Genomic DNA, 20,598 nt, shown 5'->3' with positions numbered 1-20,598 from the left:
ACATGTTCTGTACTAATACATGGCAAGAAGGGAATCTTGACTTGCAAAACCTCTCATTCCATTGTTTATCAGGAATCCATCAATCTCTGCCTTTGGTTGGCGTAGTGGTTAGCATAAACACCTTTACAGTACCAGCGATCGGGACCAGATTGATGTTCGAATCCCATGCTGTCTGTCAGGAATTTGTACATTCTCCCGTGTCTGCATGGGTTTTCTACAGGGCCTCTAGTTTCCTCCCACCATTAAAAACATGCTGGGGGTGTAAACTGGGCAGCATGGATTCGTGAACTGAAATACTGTAAGGAAGACAGGGAGTCGCCAATTTGTCCAGCGCCCCTCACAGAAATGAGGCCCCACTGAGGATCGAACTCACGATCCCTGGTTTATAAGACCAGAGCTGACCAGTGCTCTAATCGTGTAATATTACATTTTCCATTTTATAACATTATCCTGGTCGCTGCCGCTATGTTAACTGTGTTTGCAGATTTGTGAATAAAGTTTTGATAAATACTAGAGAACACTCACAAAGAGAAGTCGAACTCTAAGGAAATTCACCAGATGCTGAGGTTGCTTCTGACTTGTTGATCATTTGGTGGTCGATTTAATAAGAAGCTGTGGGGAACAGTCAAACATGTTAGAAAGATTTTGGGGGATAATGCCCATGCCAGCTGACTTTTTAAAAAAATGTAGACATGGCTCTCTATCAGGCCAATTTGACCCTATGAGTCCGTGCTGCTCAATTTACACCCCATTAACCTACACTCCTGGGACATTTTGAACGGTAGGAGGAAACCGGAGTCCCCAGACAAAACCCATGCAGATAAAGGGAGAACGTATAAATTCCTTGCAGACAGCGCGGGATTTGAATCCTGGTGCTGTAAAGGCATTACACTAACTACTGCGGCAACCATGCCACCCTGGGGCTTTATCAGAGGGGTGGAGAGTGCCACAAGTGGAACAGCAGGGATGGATGTGAACTCATTGACCAGACTGTATATTGTTCTTTGTCGAGGTATTACAGCATCTAATTCAACATTCCTTTATTGTCATGTCAAAAATACACAAAATTTCCATTCAAGTCAATGTAGCCTGTTGCCCCACCATTTTCACATTACGGTGCAGCTTCACAGTCAATCTCCTGCAGTGGGTTCGGGGACTGAGTACCAACTCTGACTCGAGCTACTCACTATTTGGTCAGGATCATTCCTCTGCTACTCGAGCCTGTCCTATCAGATTAACACAAAAGCCATTCACACAACAATTAGGCTCGGTTCGGTTCCATCAAGTGAACTGTGATTAAAGCATTCATTTACTCAACAATGCTTCACTTTTATCATGCTGAATTAAATCTCGTCCCGACAAAAGGACACGGAATCAAATAAGCTATGGGTTGCTTTTAATTTCGAGCAGTGCTGTTCCTAGCAGCAATCGGTGCAAGGTCACCACTTTGTCAGAAGTGTTAATTTCAATGGATCATTTTAGAAGATGGCAGACAGCCGAATAAATTACCGCATCCCGATGGAGTTGAAACCTTCGAGACTATTTAAGTCACTCTACAAATTCTCCTGGGCAACTTTTGAATCACTACAGGGGTCTAAGGATGGCACTGTTAGTGTCGCGGGTAGCTCAACGCTGTCCGCAAGGAGTTAGTATGTTCTCTACATCTGGGTGCTCCGGTTACCTCCCACGTTCCAAGCACGTGCAGGGTTGGTAAGGTTAATCAGTCACATGGGTGGAATTGGGCAGCGCGGGCTTGTGGGCCAAAAGGGCCTGTTATCATAGCTGTACCACTATTAAAAATATAAAATCAGTGAAATTTATGACAGAGAAGGAATCCATTCACCCATCGTGTTCATACTATAAAAGAAAACAAGCAATTTACATGCTTCCACTTATCAGCATTCATATTGGGGCTCACACATTAACCTTTTGGACTCCATCCATTTTTAATCTTTCATGATATACACTGCGGATTGGTTCCATGGATAAACTACAGAACAAACACTAGTATGAGCCAGTTGGTGGTTGGGTATAAAATCAGTCCTGGAAAACAGAGTATGCACTTGTTGGTAGACCCTGAAAACTAGGACATGGAGTCCAAAGGGTTAGGTGTTTATCCAAGAGTTCCTGCTTTGACCACCTTCATGGTAGCGAAATCCAGACTGTTCTATTCATTTCATTGTTCCCTGCAACAGTCCAAACCATTTACCCTAGCTCCGATTTATTGAGGCTTTCAGTGAAGGGGGAGCGGGGGGAGCTCCTTCCTGTTTTCCTTTCTGGCCAGTCCCGCCTCGTTACTTGCTGGAGGGTTCGGCGAGAAGGGAGTTGAGGAAACATGGTGGGGAGTGGTATTCGGAAGGGTGAGAATCAGGACAGATTCAGACAAAGCTGTGGGAAAAGGATTCAGACAAGAGCCCTGGTTCTCCAACATTATAGCTAGGCCTTCAGCTCAGCTGAGGCACAGAGAACATGGGGGAATGGTTCAATAAGTGTAATCAGAGAAAGAATCTCTGATCACCCCCAATGTCAGTCGTAAATATTCACAGTTACACTGTGCAAAAAAGGCATTCCAATTTTTGGTATCAGAGTGGTTTATGATTAGGCCCATGCAGTGAGGTTCAAAAGTCTAATAGCCATTGGAAAGAAACTGTTCTTAACCTATGGGCACTGGACTTCAGGCTTCCTGAAGGTCGCAGGGAGAAGTAGTTGTGACGAGAGTGATTAGGATTGTTTATGGCGATGGCTGCTCAAAGGGCTGATCCATCTCCCTCCTGTACACTTCCTCATTGCCGTTTGTGATTCTGCCGGCAACTGTGGAGCCATCAGCAAATCTATCGAGAGTATTGGAATTGTGCCTGGCCACGCAGTTATGAGTGTGGAGTGAATCGAGTGAGGGACCTAGCCTAGAGACTTGGGGTGGTGCTGTGTTGAAGGCCAGCAAGGAAGAAATGATTCTGCCGATCCAAACTGATTGGACTCTGCTAATGAGAAAGCCAAGGATCCAGATGCAGATGAACAGTCAGAATCCCAGCTGCTTGAGTTTGATGGTGTTCAATGGCGAGCTGCAATCAGTGAACAACAGCCTGACCCAAGTTTTCCAGAGGTCCAAGTGATCTAACAAGGGTCAGCGAGGTGGCATCTGCCATTATCCAGTGGTGACGACAAGTGAACTGCGGTGGGACCAGGTCCTCACTGTGATAGGAGTTGATTTGCGCCATAACCTATCTCTCGCGAAGGAAGCTCTTCATCATAGTGGGTCATCAATTCCACCATATGATTTAGATTTACAGAAATGTCACCTGGGTTTCAGCATCTGGAATACAAGGAGAGATTGAGCAAATTAGGTCTTCATTCCTTGGAACGTAGAAGGCTGAGAGGGGATTTGATCGAGGTGTTTGAGATAATGAGAGGGATAGATAGAGTTGATGTGGAAAGGCTTTTCCCATTGAGAGTAGGAGAGATGGATCCAAGAGGTCATGGGTTGAGTGTTGACGGGCAAAGGTTTAGGAGTAACATGAGGGGGAACTTCTTTACTCAGAGAGTGGTTACTGTGTGGAATGGGCTTCCGGGAAAGGTGGTGGAGGCAGGGTCAATTTTGTCATTTAAGAAAGAGCTGGATGAGTATATGGATGGGAGGGGGATGGAGGGATATGGGCAGAGTGCTGGTAAGTGGGATTAGAGGAGGGTACTTGGATCAGTGCGGACTAGAAGGGCCAAATTGGCCTGTTTCCGTGCTGTAATTGTTATATGGTTATATGGTTGTTGCAGGTCCCCTTGCTCTTCAAGTCAAATCAAGTTAAGATAAGTCTACTTTATTGTCATCTGATTGCACAAGATCAATCCGACAATCTCTGGTCCTCAGTGCAAAACATGCAGACACATAACCAGATATAACACACGTACAGACAAATAATACATATGCAGGTCAAGTATTCATATTTACAAATTATTAAATATTGTTTCATGAATGAGAGTCTCGGATGGTTAGTATGAGCAGTTCCTTTGGTCATTCAGCATTCTCATTGCCTGGGGAATAAGTTGTTCCTCAGCCTGGTGGTGCTGGCTCTGATCCTCCTTTATCTCTTTCCTGACAGAGCAGCTGAAAGATGCTGTGTGGGGGTGGAAGGAGGCCTCAATGATTTTAAGCATCCTCTTCAGACAACGATCCCAGTAGATCATGTCGATGGGGGTTAAGCAAGGGGGGGAGGAAGATTCCAATGATCCTCTCTGCCACTCTTATCATCCTGTGGATTGACCTCCCATCATTTCTCTGCAGCATCCGTACCATGATGCAGCCAGCCAGGACACTCTCGATAGATCTCCTGTAGAAGGTTGGCTTCCCAAGCACTGTTGTTCTGGATGTTCTTTTGAAACAGGTGGGGACCTCAGCAAGATGTTGAAAATGTCTGCAAAAGCTCCAAAAGAAGAATATTATACAAACCTGCACCCTAAGTTGTTTTAAATGTGAATAATTTATTCCCTCGGTAGGCTGATTTGGTCACTGAATCGTAGTGTGGACACAGTGGATGTGATCTTCACTGAAGAATACATGAGTGGCATCTGTCATTCTACATGGGAAGGATTGTGCAACACGCTCAACTTGGGCTGCAGCCTGCTTGCTGAATGGTTGCAGGCATAATTCTCACCATTCGGTTGACAAAACCATTCCCGGTGAAGATCAGAGTCAAACAAGCTGAAGAATTGCGCCCGAGCTTTCCTTAATTTTCTCACTTCCGTGTGGTACCTCCTGTCCAACAAAGTTCTTGCTGAGTGTAGCCAATCTTCTGAATCATTGAGAAACTGTTCAACCCACACTGACTGCACACCTGAAGAAAAGTAATCTTCTTTATAAAGCTGTAATGTTCAATGAAAGATTGCATTTGTATAGGCTCAGATGTCTAGCAGCGAAGCTTCTAACCTCATCTTTCCACAGCAGTAAATTCTCCTTGACTTACTTCCCAGGTCTAAATGGATCTTTCAACACCAATCTTTAGCAGATATTCACAAGCTTTTTTTCTCTCTCTTTCTCTCTCCTAAGAATAACATTACTTGTGTCGTTGTCCAACTTCTCAATCAAAGCAGCAGCTACGGTGCTTCTCTGCTTTCTATTTTTAAGATATCGATCGATAACATTTAAAAGCTTGAAGTACAACGCTCCAGAGTGCACTCTCCAGCAGGGACCACCTCAGGATCCAGAGAAGCTTTTAGGGAAAATACAGTTGTACCCACTTACATTTAAATCAGCAAAACAGCTTGTTATTAAACTGTAGATTGGAAAAGGGTGAGTAATGACAACAAATCAAAAACACTGAACAAAATTTTCACATGGTCTCAAACAGGAGATCTTGTCAGAAGCACGGTAACAGAGTGATATTCCTGCACCCCTTCATTGCCAGATAGATTGCTCAGTGTATTGATTGAGGTTATCTAAGGTGATGGCACCGTTACGGTACTGGTTAGCACAATACCAGTGACCTGGGTTCAAATCTGGTGCTGTCTGTAAGGAGTTTGTATGTTCTCCCTGTGTCTGTGTGGGCTTCCTCCGGGTGCTCCCGTTTCCTCCCACATTCCAAAGGCGTACAGGGTTAGTAGGATAATTGGTCACTTGGGTGTATTTGGGCAGCGTGATCTCATGGGTCAGAAGAGCCTGTTACCGTGCTGTATGTCTAAATTATTAATAGACAGTTCATCAGAATATAGGTCACTCCCTCCTCAAACTAACGTATAAGAAGTGTGTGAATCACGTTGAAATTTAAATATTACAAATGTTGCTGGTCACGATGGGCCCAATGTTAGTGTTTTTTCCCAGCAGCCCAAATAGGAAGTAATATATGTATCTCACTCCTTCCATAACTGTAGGATGTTGCAAAGCACTTCACTCCCAATGGACAATGTTGCCATGGACATAAACCTAGTGCAGGCCCTTCAGCCCACAGTGTTGTGCTGACCTAATAACCTACTCTCACATCTGCCTAAAATTTCCCTACCACATAACCCCCCATTTTTCTGAATACCATGTACTCTTAAAAGACCCTTTTGTACATGTCTCCACCACCTTTGCCACTTTGCTTTTTGTGCACCCACCACTACAATGCCAGCTCTCCCATATTTGGAAAGCTCAAGGAGATAAATGACCAGATTTTGAAGGAAAGACAGGTGGACAGTTAAGGTAGGCAGTCAGCACCCTTTTCCCAGGGTGGGTGTAGCGAACACCAGAGGACACGTGGACAAAGAGAAAGGAGGAAAGGTTAGGGGAGACATCAGTTTTTTACACAGAGAGTAGTGGGTACCTGGAATGCATTGCCAAGGGGTGGTGGAGGGATATGAGGTTTCGTTTTTTTTCTGGTAGGTATATATGGGTCAGTACAACATCTTGGACTGAAGGGCCTGTAGTGTGCTGTAATGTTCCACATTCTATTAAAATGAATGGTCGTGAGAAAATGCTGGAATTATGATGCACAGTAAATCCAAACCCAGCTGACCTGGTACAACCATTTTACATTAGTCTCAGTGTCCATCTGATTCTACCTCTGTGTATGTCCGTAATGTTTTGTGTAGTGATGGACAAGCACTGGGCTAGTCCCAACTGAAGGCAAGGCAGATCGTTTTAAAGGAGATACACTCAGTGACTGCAACCATTGGTGGGAGTAATTCCACAGACCCAGGGAAAGCAAAGAGCAGGACCTGAACGAGAGAGACACCATCACTTTCCTACTCAGCTCAAAATATCTTGGCAAATAAGGTGGAGGGAAGAGGATTCTTCTGTCAACAAGAGCCCTGAAGACACTCCTGATTAATAGACTTTGAGCAATTGGAGGAAGTCACACCCAACATTAAGGTCAAGACATACGCAGTGTTGCACTGCATCCTCCCAGAGTCATTGTGCTTTCGTCTCTGCCAGATGGTCAAGGTCCTGTCACACAAATGCAAATCATGGCTAGGACATCTCTTCCTGGTGGTATTGAAAGGTATCATCTGCCTCATTTACTCCCACTGAGGAGGCATCCACCGCCTTGTGTTCAGCTATTGTGGAGAAATTTAGATAAAGGCAATAGAACATGCGGATGAGAAGCAGAGGGTGTGAACACGTGAGAGGGTGTGAACACGTGAGAGGGTGTGAACACGTGAGAGGGTGTGAACACGTGAGAGGGTGTGAACACGTGAGAGGGTGTGAACACGTGAGAGGGTGTGAACACGTGATTCATCGGTAGTTGTATGTTTGGCTTTGGTTGGGATGGTCAGTGACAAAGGAAGGGTCAAGTGGGAATTGATTGGAATCTGGCTTAGAACGTAGAACAAACATAGAAGACAGAACAAACATAAAACAGTACAGCGCAGGATTAATCTCTTTATCCAGAATATCTACACCAAACATGATACCCACATTAAACTAAAACTCCGCTGCTTGAACTTGATGCATATCCCTCTGTTTCCACCCTATTCATGTGCCTAATTAGAAACCTCATAAACACTCCCACTGCTTCCACACCACCGAGGACCCCTTTTCAGACAGTTGAACCAGTCACTGATTAAAGACGCACATACATCTACTTTAAACCTCCCCCTCCCTCACTTAACAAAGCATGCCCTCCACCTTATGACATCTTCTGTCCAGCCTTGCTCCACCTCTGCAGAAAGTTGCCTTGGAGGAGAACGTGCACTGATGGTACTCCTATGTGCTTGCATCTTGAAAATCTTGGAAAGGAATCAGAGACAGTTATCGGCAGAATAGTCAACATCTCACCCATGCAACTAGAAAATCCATTGCTTCATTCAGTCATACCTGGGATGTTGATGTTAGGAGATTTTGCAATGGAAATGCTGTTAAATATGAAGGGGATATAATTAGATGATCTAGATGGCTATTTCTTGGCAACTGTGTACATAAATGTGTCTTGGCACTTGTCAGCTTAAATTTGGATTTGTCTGGTCTTCTTGCATGAAGCATGAACACTTTCACAACCTGATGATTTGCCTTGGGCTTTTTGCTAAAGAGATGATTAGCTGATCTCTATTAAAAGTTGTGAAATGTCCTGTCCCTGAGTAGATAGATGTGGGTGGCACTGGGACACAATGCTGGTGATCAAGTAAACTCAAGTTTATTATCATTTGATTGTACAAGTACAACCCGATGAAACAGCGTCCTCTAGTCCTCTGTGTAAAACACGTAGACACACAACCAGACATGACACACATGCAGACGATACATATTCAGGACAAGTATTCATTGATACAAATAAAGTAATATTGTTTTATACATACAAGGGTCTCAGATGGTTAGTGTGGGCAGTTTTAGCTGGCTCTGATATTCCTCTATTTCTTTCCCAACAAGAACTGCTGAAAGATGCTGAGAAGGGTGGAAGGAGTCCTCAATGATTTTGTGCATCCTCTTTGGACTACGATCCCAGTAGATCCATCAATGGAGGGGGAGGGAGACTCCATTGACCCGCTCTGCAGCAACCGTACCACACAGTGATCAGTGATGCCACCAGCTAACAATGAAAACCTTTCGGAACACTATGACCTTTATGGACACAAGTAGATGGTCCAAACATGGCTCCGTCTATTAAAGACAGGATCATCCACTGATACGGCCTGCAATTCTCTTACAAGTTCAAGAGGCCCCAAGTATAAAAACCAATGGGGAAAGGCAGAAAGCAATATTACTTAGAGTGAAACACAAAAGTCGACAGGCTCAGCAGGTCACACCACGCATATCATGTAGCAAAGATACATACCCAACGTTTCGGGCTTGAACCCGTCATCAAGGTATGGAAAAATGTAGACAGGTGCCCATACAAAATGGTGGGGGGGAAGAAGCAGGGGGAAGAGCACAGGAGGCAATAGGTGGTATGGGAGGGAGGGCACAAGGAAGAGGGTGTTGAGGGCATCTAAAGATAAAGATACATGACTGATGTTTCGGGCCTGAGTCCTTCATTAAGGTATGATCAATATGTAGATTCCCCCCACCATCCTCTCTCAGGCTTGTGTACCCCCACCATTTTATTCAGGCACTTGCCTACATTTTTCCATACCTCGATGGAGGGCTCTAGTTCAAAACATCAGTCATGTTTCTTTATCTTTTTATTTCTTGTTCTTATGCAACTTGCGATAACTCACCCATCCCATTCCATCCCTCAGAACGTGCACCTCACTGCAAGAGTTTCACATCGACCACCCCCTGACCTCCCTGAGCAAGATTCATCAGGCTGTGGCCAATGTCCCCCAAAGGACCCAACACAGTGAGTACAAAAATCAGGGATTAACCTCGTCTTTAGAGTTTTAAGAGGAGCTAGACTGTATGTAAACCTGGGGGAACAGATGAAGGAAGACAGTGCTTCTTATTCCAAGGAAGACCTGCCCTTTACTGTCACCATTCATCAACTACCAGGTATCGACTGGACTGAGGACCCTTGCATGCAGATAACAGCAATAACAACGCCATTAAAGATTAAAAACACACCAAGTACTGGAAGAACTCAGGAGGTCTTTCAGCATCCAAAGGAGGTAAACATATCAAATATTTCAAATTTATATATCTTTACCTCCTATGGATTCTGTTCCTCCCGCACTTTTGTGTTTTTACTCCACTCGCAGCTTCTGCAGACATTTGTGTTTCACCCCATTAAATATGATCCAAGCCTGGCTCACTCCCTGTATTTGTCCACATCGGCCATCTGCCCTCATTACGTGGAGCTGAGGAATTCCTACTTGCCACTTTCTTCACCTTAGAGCCTGCTCCACCTTGTTCTAAATGTCACCATCTTGTAGAACATGAAGCATGGCAGCACAGTACAGGTTCTTCAGCCCATGATGCTGTACTGACCTATATAAACCTACTCCACAAAAATCTAATTTTTCCTTACCTCACACCTATAAACCTCTCTTTTTCTTACATCTGTGGGCCCGTCTAAGAATTCTTTTGAATGTCCTTATTGTACCATCCTCCACCACCACCACCCCTGGCAATGCCTTCCAGGCACCCTCCATTCTCTGTGTAAAAAGACTTACCTCTGACATCTCCGCTCAACTTTCCTCCACTCACCTTAAACCAATGCCCTCTGATACTTGCTGCTGTCACCCAGGGAAAAAGATGCTGGCTGGCCTCTCATAATTATACATACCTCCATTAAGTCACCTCTCATCCTTTGTTGCTCCAACACTCTCTATGTTTGACAATACCCCTAAACTTTCCTCCACTCACCTGAAGAGCATCTGCCTCATACTGGTCTGGCCACAAAGTACTGTTTCTGCCAATTCTGGTGCAGTTTGCAGCCAATCAGCAGTGTGATTATCCTTGCTGGATGTTGATTTGCAGTAAGGAGCAGATAACACTGGTATGGTGGCCATGTGGAAAACAGAGCATGGGGTAAGTGTGTAATATAATGACTGCATTTTTTATCAGGATCCATCCATCTTGTTGCCACAGGCGGCTGTGAAAGCGAGGTCGTAAGGTGTACTTATGGCAGAGATTGACAGGTAGTTGATGAGTGAAGGCATCAACAGTTACGCGAAGAAAGCCAGGGATGGGGCTGAGTGGGAGGATGGATCAGCTCATGATTAGAATGATGGAGCAGACTCGATGAGCCAATGGATCTGCTCCTAGATCTTGTGCTCCCACTGTTCTATAGTCTGAGAAGAGGAAAGGAAGCATGTTGTAAGCCTACAACAGGTTCTTTTTCTTCATCCACAATTAGACACAGGTGGTTCTCTGACGCCCTTTCCACACTCGAGGTATCTCAGCGATTGTCAACTGCCAGTGGTGAGCTGAGCTCTGAATGAACTCATGAAGATCAGAAGTCTCTTCTTGTTCCTGCTGACCTTGGTGACAGTTGCAGCACAAAGGAATCCTTGGAGTTTTCATTGCTTTCTTGGGGGAAAAAAATGTTTTTTTTTAATTATTCATTTGTGAAAGGGTAATGCATGGCCCCTAAGTTTGAACCTCAATCATTGATTCAGGATCTCATCCAAAAAAAATGGCTTTTAATTCAGGCACCTAATTGCCTTTTTGCTCAAACCCTGATGAAGAGCTCAGGCCCAAAACATTGGTACATTTCTTTGCCCCTTATGTGGTCACAGTGAGAACATGCAAACTCCACACAGGCAGCACTGGAGTTCAGAATTTAACCGGTGTATCTGGAGTGGCGAGGCAGTGGTTCTACCAATTGTGCCGTAAAACCGCTCCACCTGGTAAACTGGTGGTGAAATGGACAGCACAAAAATTAACATTTTATTTCTGTCAACCATAGCATCAGATTATAAATCTAAACCTTCTTCTCTCCCATCCCCAAACACCTGCATCTAGTACCAGCGGAACTCATGGTCAAATCATAACCATCTGTTTAAATCCCCACTTGTTCTGAAGATCTCACAATTTATTACTTGTGAGTTACTGGGTCACCTTGTTCACTAGAGCCAAGATTTAATGAGTCATTTTGCTGCAACCTTTATGTCCTGGGAAATCAAATCATTCTCAAAAAAAATTGTCAAATGAAGGCTTCAAATGCCAGCAGTGAAAATCTGCATTTGCTGTGAATTGAGTTAAAGACGGAAAGGTGCTGGAGAAATTCAGCAGGTCATGCAACATCCAGAGGAAGTGAAGACATTTCAGGCTGAGCCCTTGGACAAAATACAAACAAAAAACAGGCAGGTGTCTGAATAAAATGGTGGTGGGGGGGGTGGGAGGGGAGCATAGGCCAATGGGCAATGTCATAGGTGTATATGACATAGATGTATATGGTGCCTGCCCCATTGACCACCGCCAGTGGGCTGATATCGCCTCAAACCGTGCATCTTGGCGCCTCACAGTTTGGCGGGCAGCAACCTCCTTTGAAGAAGACCGCAGAGCCCACCTCACTGACAAAAGACAAAGGAGGAAAAACCCAACACCCAACCCCAACCAACCAATTTTCCCCTGCAGCCGCTGCAACCGTGTCTGCCTGTCCCGCATCGGACTTGTCAGCCACAAACGAGCCTGCAGCAGATGTGGACTTTTACCCCCTCCATAAATCTTCATCCGCGAAGCCAAGCCAAAGAAGAAATATGGGTAGCAGGGCAGAGGAGAAAAAGCTGGGAAGAGATGGGGGAGAGGGTAGTTTTCTGATTGGAGAGGGAAAGGAGTGGGGTGCTAGAGGAAAGGAGATAGAGGGATGGAGGAAGAGAGAGAGAGAGAAAGACAGGGGAGGGACCTAATAGAAACTGGAGGTCAATGTTAATGCATCTGGTTGCAGAGCGCCCAGTTGGAATATATCCCGTCGTTCCTCCAATTTGCAGGTGGCCTCGGTTTGGTAGTACATGAGACCATGAGGCATGTCGGTGTGGGAGTGGGGCGTGGAATTACAATGGTTGGCCATTGGGGAGTCCCAACTCTGGGGGAGCTCTCTTTTTCTTCTCCTTCTCTGTCTGTAAGGGGTGGCAGGCAATTCCTTCAGATGGGAAATCTTTGACTGCCTTACAGTAGACTGAAGAAAACTTTGTGTAATATTACATTTTCTGTTTTATTACACGACAATTAAAGAATCTTGAATCCCATGTTGATACCAACTAGATGTCAGTCATATGACTTCTTCTCTCTGTGCTTCTTAGTCCAATGGTTACACCATCTCTCTAGCTAACAAAGTGTTCTCCCAAAGCCTGTCAGGATAATTGACACCTTATCTCCAGTAACTTGGTGACACTTACACTTTAAATTTGCTGCACTCACATTCTTCTGGCTGCAGCTTGCAGGAAATGTGTACCAGACGCCAAGGGAAGGTGTACAGCAGAATCTTTATTGTCTCTCTGCTGTCAGAAAACCAATAAAGAAAAGGATCAGACGTTCTGACCTCATTGCTCAGGGAAGCTCATGCACAGGAGGAATCAAGGAAACCGAGTTCTGGACTGTAGAGAGGATTTTCAGGGGAGAGTTGAAACTCAGTAATGTGATTCAGTAATGAGCGGGAGGGGGTAACACCAAGGTTAATGTTAGAAAGCTCCCTCTAAAATAAAAGTGACTTAATTAAATTCATCAAAGTTACCTGATACCTATGATAGAGTGAAAGGGTTATTAAATGACCCCCTTCCTCAGACAGCGCCACCCCCTCCCCCCATCAAGGTTACTTAGCCACTGCAAATTGCCTGTAGAGAGTGGTGAATGGTAGAATCTGGAGGTGGGGGTTGGGGGGGTGGAGAGTTAGATTGATGAGAATTTGGGGGGAATAAAATTGGATTTGTTTAGATGATTGTAAATGGCATGGAATTGTTTCCACTTAATACCTTTATGAGTACCACTGGACATACTGTTTTAAATACAATTTTAAAAATTGAAAGATGTTCCCTGACCATTGTATCCTTTAGCTGCCCAATTTCAAATGATCTGTTAAACCAGCAAGGTGGAAGAGATTTATAAGAGGATCACAAACTTGTTGGATGCACCTGTACGTATTTTTAAACTGTAATAAGATTGACCTTATCTGATTATAGTCAAATGGAACAAGCCAAAATCAAGAAGATTTTGCTATTACCTGTCACAAATCAGTACAACTTCCATTTTGCATCATTCCCCTTTGATCATTTCTCAACTCCTGCTCTTCCAATATACTCACATTTAACTTCCTTATTGAACCCAGCAAAGAGAGTGCAAAGAGCTCGACTTTAAAGGAGATGTGTGGGGAAAGCTTTTTACACAGAAATTAAATGCACAAAAAGTGCTGGAGAAATTCAGCAGATCACATTGGGTCCACGGGATGTAAAAGGTAACAATCGTTTCGGGCCTGAGTCTGAGGTAAAGAAAGTAAAAGGTAACTAACATTTCGGGGCCCAAGCTGTGGATGCTGTGTGACCTGCTGAGTTTCGCAAACACTTTTGTGTATTGCACTCGAGCACAGCATCTGCTGGCTTTCATGTTTAACTGACGCAGACCCCATTCAAGGAAACTTGCAGTAAAAGCTCAATGTTTAGTCAAAACTAGTTTGATTTTGTACTTTCTATGACAATGAGAACCACGATCAGTATATTCTTCTCATATAACACTTCAGCTTCCAGTTCAAAACTCAGATTCGATTGAACATGGAGTGGAAATGCACACACTGCCAATACTTTCTGAACTGGTTTACGTTTGGCTTAGATTTCCTCTACAACACCTCAGTGCAGAATCCTCTGCCACCAAGACTTCAGATAATGTCCTGCAGTCCTTTGTTCCAAAAAAGATTTGCCAGGTTTCTCATTATTTCTATTAATACTGAGGAATGAACAGAGAGAGAGGCACGAGGCTCAGCACTTGACACCTTCACCTGGAGAATTGTCAAAACAAAAGGCACTTGTCAAATGCATTTTCTCGGTCTTCATGCCACCATGTGCTAATGCACCTTGCAGCCATTTCTTTTGTGATTCCTGTGAATATTTTTTGAGGGTTTGAGAAAAGATGATAACTAGTTCATTAATTGTGGTGAAGAAGCCAAATGTAATGTTGGTATTCATTTCTAGAGGGAAAGCAGACAAGAGCAGGGATGTAATTCTATAAGGCACTCACTTGGAGTACGGTGTACAGTTCTGGGCTCCATATTTGAGAAAAGGCATGCTGACATTGGAAAGGGTCCAGAGAAGATTTATTAGAATGATATGTTCAAACTTCACACATACAAGTTCATGTTCAAGTTCAAATGTATTGTCAGGATACCCACATCATACACAACCCCAAGATTCTTTTCCTGTGGGTCAGGTAGAATTCCTACTTATTCATCATGTAAACTGTACTCAAGAAAAAGATGTTTGCGAAAGAGATAAATGGAAATGAAGAACAAAATACAGTGCCAGTTGATAGGATTGAACCCAGGTTGCTGGAGCTGTGTGGAAGTGCCTGTATTTTTTTTCCATCTCTGTCTTTGTTCACATTGATCTGCTTTGTATACACTGACCCTCAGTTACACATATTATAGGTGAAAACTTATTTTCCATGAGAAAATGATTGAATATCCTGTAATGTAACAAAAGACTTGAAAGATCCTAAAGTTTGAAATTGTCAAAACTTGTGAAGGATTATTTCTAACTTGGAAATTTCAAAGGATAAGACACTTTGACACAGGATGAAATTCAAGTTTATTATCATCTGGCTGTACAGATACAACCAGATGAAATAGCATTTCTCCAGATCACAGAACACACACAATCCATAGCACATAATCATCACATAAAAATATCAAATAAATAAATAGATAGATAGAAAGAGAAAAAAATATATATATTTCGAGGAATAATTTACTCAGTTACAGGATTCTGTTGGTCAATCTCACTGCTTGTGGGAAGAAGCTATTTCTTATCAAATTTTGATGCCTCTGTACCTCCTTTCTGATAGCAGTAGGTCAAAGATCCTGTGATAGATGGAAAGTGACCTCTATAATTTGTTGAGCTCTATTTAAGCATCGCTCACGGCAAATGTCGTCATCAAAGGAAGGGAGACCCCAGAGATCTCCTCAGCTATTTTGATGATCCCCTGTGTTGACTTCTGGACCAATGCTTTACAGGTACTGTCCCAAACAATGATTCAGTCAGACAGGAGACTCACAATTGTACTTCTGTATAATGCTGTCAAGGTTGGAGCCAGTAGCTTTGCTCTCCTCAGCCTTTTACAAATCTATCAGAAAGTTTATGAATACATATTTGATAAAAATGATCTCCAATATTTCTGATAATAAAAACCCAAAAATTATGGAGGAACTCAGTAGATCTCACAACATCCATAGAAGGTAAAGATATATAACCAGGGTCCTTCGAAGAAGGACCAATGTTTCAGATCTGAACCCTTCTTCAAGGACCTTGATTATATATCTTTACCTCCAACAGACACTGTGAGACTGGCTAAGTTCCTCAGCACTTCTGTGTTTTTACTCAATCACAGCATCTGCAGACTTTTATGTTTCAATCCAATATTTCTGAAGTGGTTTGATTTAAGTGGACAAAAGCCAATATGGAACCATTGGCATTTCATGGCAAAATCAGGCTAGTGTCTGCTTGTTAAAAACTAAATGCTACTGACTGGCCTGTCAGCTAATGAAACCATTCTTTAGAAACTGCAATCCTAACTTTCTCTACCTCAGACTTAATCTCCCCTGTACATCACCACCAGTTACTATTTGTTTTGATCTTGGCATTAAATGCCAGTTCTGCTTCCGTCCTGCCCTTCACATGAGAGTTGAGTGAAGGACTGAACAAGCCACAAGGCCAACTTCAGAATTCTACAACCTCAACAATAAGCACAATGTCACCCAGATATAACCAGGAAAGGTGCTTGGAATGTTGTCCACATCTCAAAATGACAAATTGATAGATCCAGCCTTATTGAAAGATGCAAACAAATGTGAAGAGGAAAGAGTTAACATTTCAGTTCCAATGAATCATCATCCCTGCCCTCTCCACAGATACCTCCTAAATATTTCCAGCAGTTTTTGTTCATATTTCATATTCCCAACATTTTATTTCTGGAGTTAAATGTCATGTACTAAAGCAAATGAACCTTCCTTTGGAGCCAAAAGCCTGTTTCCACCTCTGAGCTTGGGCAGCGCTCTAATGGGTTTCCAGCTAATTGAAGCCTTCTGCTTTTCCTGCTGTCAGAGAGAAGGGGAAGTAATTCGAATGTGATGCTCAAGCGTGGATCACTGTGGGCTGATTAACTGGAACATCTAGTATTCTGCCGATGAGCAACTTGCAAAACCCTACCAACTGAACAAAATTAGTCAGGTGTTTTTTTTTCCATAGTTTAGGCTGAACCTGCATTGCTTTAGAACAGAGGAGCCAAATGTGCTTGAAGTAAGAGCCACATACAATAAACTTCAGATGTTTGAGATGTTTGAAAATATATATTACATACATTTTTTTACACTTACATGCACATTTTGTAACAAAAATGTTATATAAATGTTAAGAAATAAATGTATGTAATAATATTTATTCATGTATGTAGTATTTAATTTTGAATTTGTTTCAATAATCAAAAAGTACACACATCATATATACTCATGCAATAGTGTAAATTGTGGACCAATTTTTAGGGTAAAATTTAGGGGGTTGACTATTACTGTTAACTGCAGTAAGTATCTGCATCATTCAGGGCATCAGGAGCTCAGATGGGTGAGTGGGCGACTGGGACCAGGTGGTAAGTCCAGGAGCTCAGATAGGCAGGTGGCCGTGGCCTCGACGAGAGTCCACGGTCACATGCAACTCTTTAACGTATAATGTGCGGCTCATACGCTTCCAGTCTCAGTCGACATATTTCTGCCACCCCTGCTTTAAAATATCAGGGTTCTATGCATTTAATTATTTACTGATTATAAGAGTTATCTTTAACATTAAAGTATCTACAAAGCATTCCTTTCTTTTTGCATCTTTTCCTGGGGAAATTGTACCCTTCAGGTCTCAGATCTCTTCGAGATGTCTGCTGTCTGCTCTTCATTGCTGTTCCTAAAGAATTTCTTATTTGAATGGAGCATTTAGGAAACAGCTGCAATGTTGTAAATGGTGCTACTCAGCTCTGTCCCCTTGTCCAATCCATCACTCCTGGCACCTTGCTTCAGGTTACTACCTCTCTTTCCCAGTTCTCAAATGTTATCACAGTTTCTCTTCCACAGCATTTCCAACAACTGCATGTTAAAAAAAAATTCTTGCACAACCTCTAGGCTGTCCCCAGTCTCTCTGTGAGACACACGTACATACCTTCTGTTAACTGTCGAATGGACAATTCAGGTAGAAAATCCTTTTGGCTGGCCAATCAACAACGAACTGATAGACACCAGGTTGGAGATTGCTGGATACTGTCTCGGGATTGGCTGAAGGGGAACGATGTTTTGGAACCAGGATGCAAGAGGGCGCTGGAGGCTTCCTGATCATGTCAGAGGTGTGCATCTGGAGCATGATTTGCTGAGGGTTCAGATGCAGACTGTGTGGGTGTGGAACTGCTGGAGGCGAATCCATGGACACTCTGTGAATCTGGGGGACTCTCTTTTGAGGTAGTAAAGGTTACTACCTCTGTTTCTCTTTTACTGGCTGTAAGGGGTGCTGGGCAATTTTTGCTGATAGCAAATCTTGGTCTGTCTTACAGTAGATTGAGGAAATTTCATGTAATATCACATTTTCTGTTTTATGACCTGATGATAAAATAATCTTGAATCTTGAATGTTCAAGATGTTGGCCAAGTCCAGAATAAGGGGTCACAGTCTATAAAGGAGAAGCCCATTCAGACTGAGATGTGGGGAATTTTGTTCACTTACAGAGTTGTGAACTTATGGAACTCCCCACCAACAGAAAGTTATTGAAGTTGGTTCATCCAATATATTAGGGGCAACTTCTTCACACAGAGAGTGTGGGGGGTGTGGAACATGCTGCCAGCTGAAGGGGTGAATGTGGGCTTAATTTTAACATTTAAGAAGAATTTGGACAGGGAGATGGATGGGAGGGATATGGAGGGCTATGGGCTGGCTGCAGGTCAGTGAGACTAGGTAGAAAAATAGTTCAGCACAGACTAGAAGGGCTAAGGGGCCTATTTCTGTGCTGTAATGTTCTATTGGTCTATATTCAAAAAGAAATTGGATGTGACCCTAATGGTCAAAGGGGTTAAGGGGTATGGAGAGAAAGCAGGAAAAGGGTAGTGAAGTCAAATAGAAACATAGAAGATAGGAGCAGGAGTAGGTCATTCGACCCTTCGAGCTTGCTCCGCCATTCAACGAGATCATGGCTGATCTTAAAGTTTAGTACCCCGTCCCCACCTTCTCTCCGTAACCTTTACTACCTCAGATCAGCCACGACCAAAGTTCAAAGTTCAGATTTATTGTCAGAGAACATACATGACATAATTTACAACCCTGAGATTCTTTTACCTGCACAAAATGACCACTTATTGGCAGTGCAAAACAAAACTGCATCAACATGCACATGTCAAGAAATAAAGAAATGTAAACAGCATGCAAAACAGAGAGAGAACCAAAAAAAATCAATAAAGTGCAAAAGTAAGAGTCCTTTAAAAAGTCCTTGAATGAGTTTATTGTTGAGGAGTAGCAGCTGTTCCTGAACTTGTGGTAGTTATAGAGAAAGGGAAAGGTAAAGGGGACTGGAAGTGGTTACAGAGACAGGGAAGGATGTCGGTGAAGGGAGGTGCTTCGAGAGACGGGGAGTGGTGCAGGTGACGGTGGTTAGAGACAGGGAGTGGTGTAGGGGACAGGATGTGGTTACAGATTATTTGGATTATATGGATATGGATTATTTTTCCTGCAAGCCTGGCAGAATTTCTACCTAATTGTATTGAATGATGGTGCAAATGAAAAGGTTAGATGGCCATCTCTTACATCTATTTTTTATGTTTCTATAATTGCAACCTGCTGTATTATTCAACCAGCCACCGGCTGTAGAAATGGTCAGGATTTCTCTGTTAAATGAGATTATCCATTTCTGCAACAGAAACGTTACAGCCTTTGTTGAGACAAACTCCAGGAGACACACTGTGCATGAGCTACGGAAGCAGGCTGAATGCACTGTTCATGTGTTCCTCATTCCACACTGCTTTGTGGCCTGTCATGCATCTCAACTCTATTAGTACTTCACAAATAGATGAGTTGGTGTGTACAGCAGCAATAATTTCCTCTCTGCACCAGATTAAAAGATTGCCTGGGTGCAGTCAGCCTGTGTAATGCAAGACAAACTGGATCCAATCAATTGCCAATCAGCAGTCAAATCTTGATGAGGCCTTCCATTCCAGAACCTCTGACATGTCTGCTGCCTTCCACAAACATGATTTCCCCTCTATCACTATTAACTCGGCCCTCACCTGCATCTCCTCCATTCCCCACCTACCTTCCCTAGCCCCCCACCCGCCCCTAGAAACAATAAACAAAAAATTCCCCTCGTCCTCACCGACCACCTCACCTACCTCCGCATCAAACATATTATCTGCTGGAATTTCTGGCACTTACTACAGGAACCCACCACCAGACACATTTTTCCTGCTCCTCCCCTCTCAGCCTTCCATAGGGACTGCTCCTTCTGTGACTCTTTTGTGCGCTCTTCCCTCCCCACCCATCACCCCCCGGCACTTTCCACTGTGATCGCAGTAGGCATAATACCTGCAGCCAAACCTCCTCCCTCACCACGGTCCGAGGTCCCAAACAGACCTTTCACTTGTACCTCTACCTCCAAAGAACTCATTAAATGCATCTGGTGCACCCTCGGAGAGATCAGTTGCAGATTTGGAAATCTCTTCTCCCAGCACTTCCTCTCCGACCTCCCCGTAGCCAACCATTTCAATTCTGAATCACACTCTCAAGTTCACATGTCTGCCCGTGGCCTTTCACACGACCCCACCCTGACCACCTGCAGATTGGAGGAACAACACCTCATTTTTCATCCAGGCCCCCTCCAACCCCAGGGCATGAACATTGTTCACTGCATTCCACTAATCAGCTTGCCTTTTCCCCCTCCCTCCCCTTTAACTAGTCATTCCAGCTTCTACTTCCTTCCTCTCTAGACTCTTTCCCCCCCCCACTTCCTGTGGTACACCCCCCCACCTATCATCTCCAACCCTCGCCACAGCCCCTTCCCCCCCCCCCCTGATGAAGGGCTTAAGCCCGAAACCTTACA

General features: G+C 43.6%; 1 long non-coding RNA gene across 12 annotated transcripts in view; it reads right to left on the bottom strand.

Annotated features, from left to right (window-relative positions):
* LOC138746730 (uncharacterized) overlaps window positions 1–20,598 on the bottom strand; it is a 94,469-nt gene that overhangs the window by 31,586 nt on the left and 42,285 nt on the right. For 8 of the 12 annotated variants that reach the window (XR_011347070.1, XR_011347073.1, XR_011347074.1 and 5 more), the window contains 3 exons: window positions 7,784–7,821; window positions 7,595–7,695; window positions 526–3,313 (listed from right to left, as the gene is read on the bottom strand). This is a non-coding gene — a long non-coding RNA (uncharacterized lncRNA). The remainder of the gene's footprint in view (window positions 1–525; window positions 3,314–7,594; window positions 7,696–7,783; window positions 7,822–20,598) is intronic. The other 4 variants (XR_011347072.1, XR_011347079.1, XR_011347081.1 and 1 more) reach the window with 4 other exon arrangements.

Source organism: Narcine bancroftii, chromosome 12, assembly GCF_036971445.1.
Source record: "Narcine bancroftii isolate sNarBan1 chromosome 12, sNarBan1.hap1, whole genome shotgun sequence".
Classification (NCBI taxonomy): Eukaryota; Metazoa; Chordata; class Chondrichthyes; order Torpediniformes; family Narcinidae; genus Narcine; species Narcine bancroftii.
This window is presented reverse-complemented; position numbering and strand designations above follow the sequence as displayed.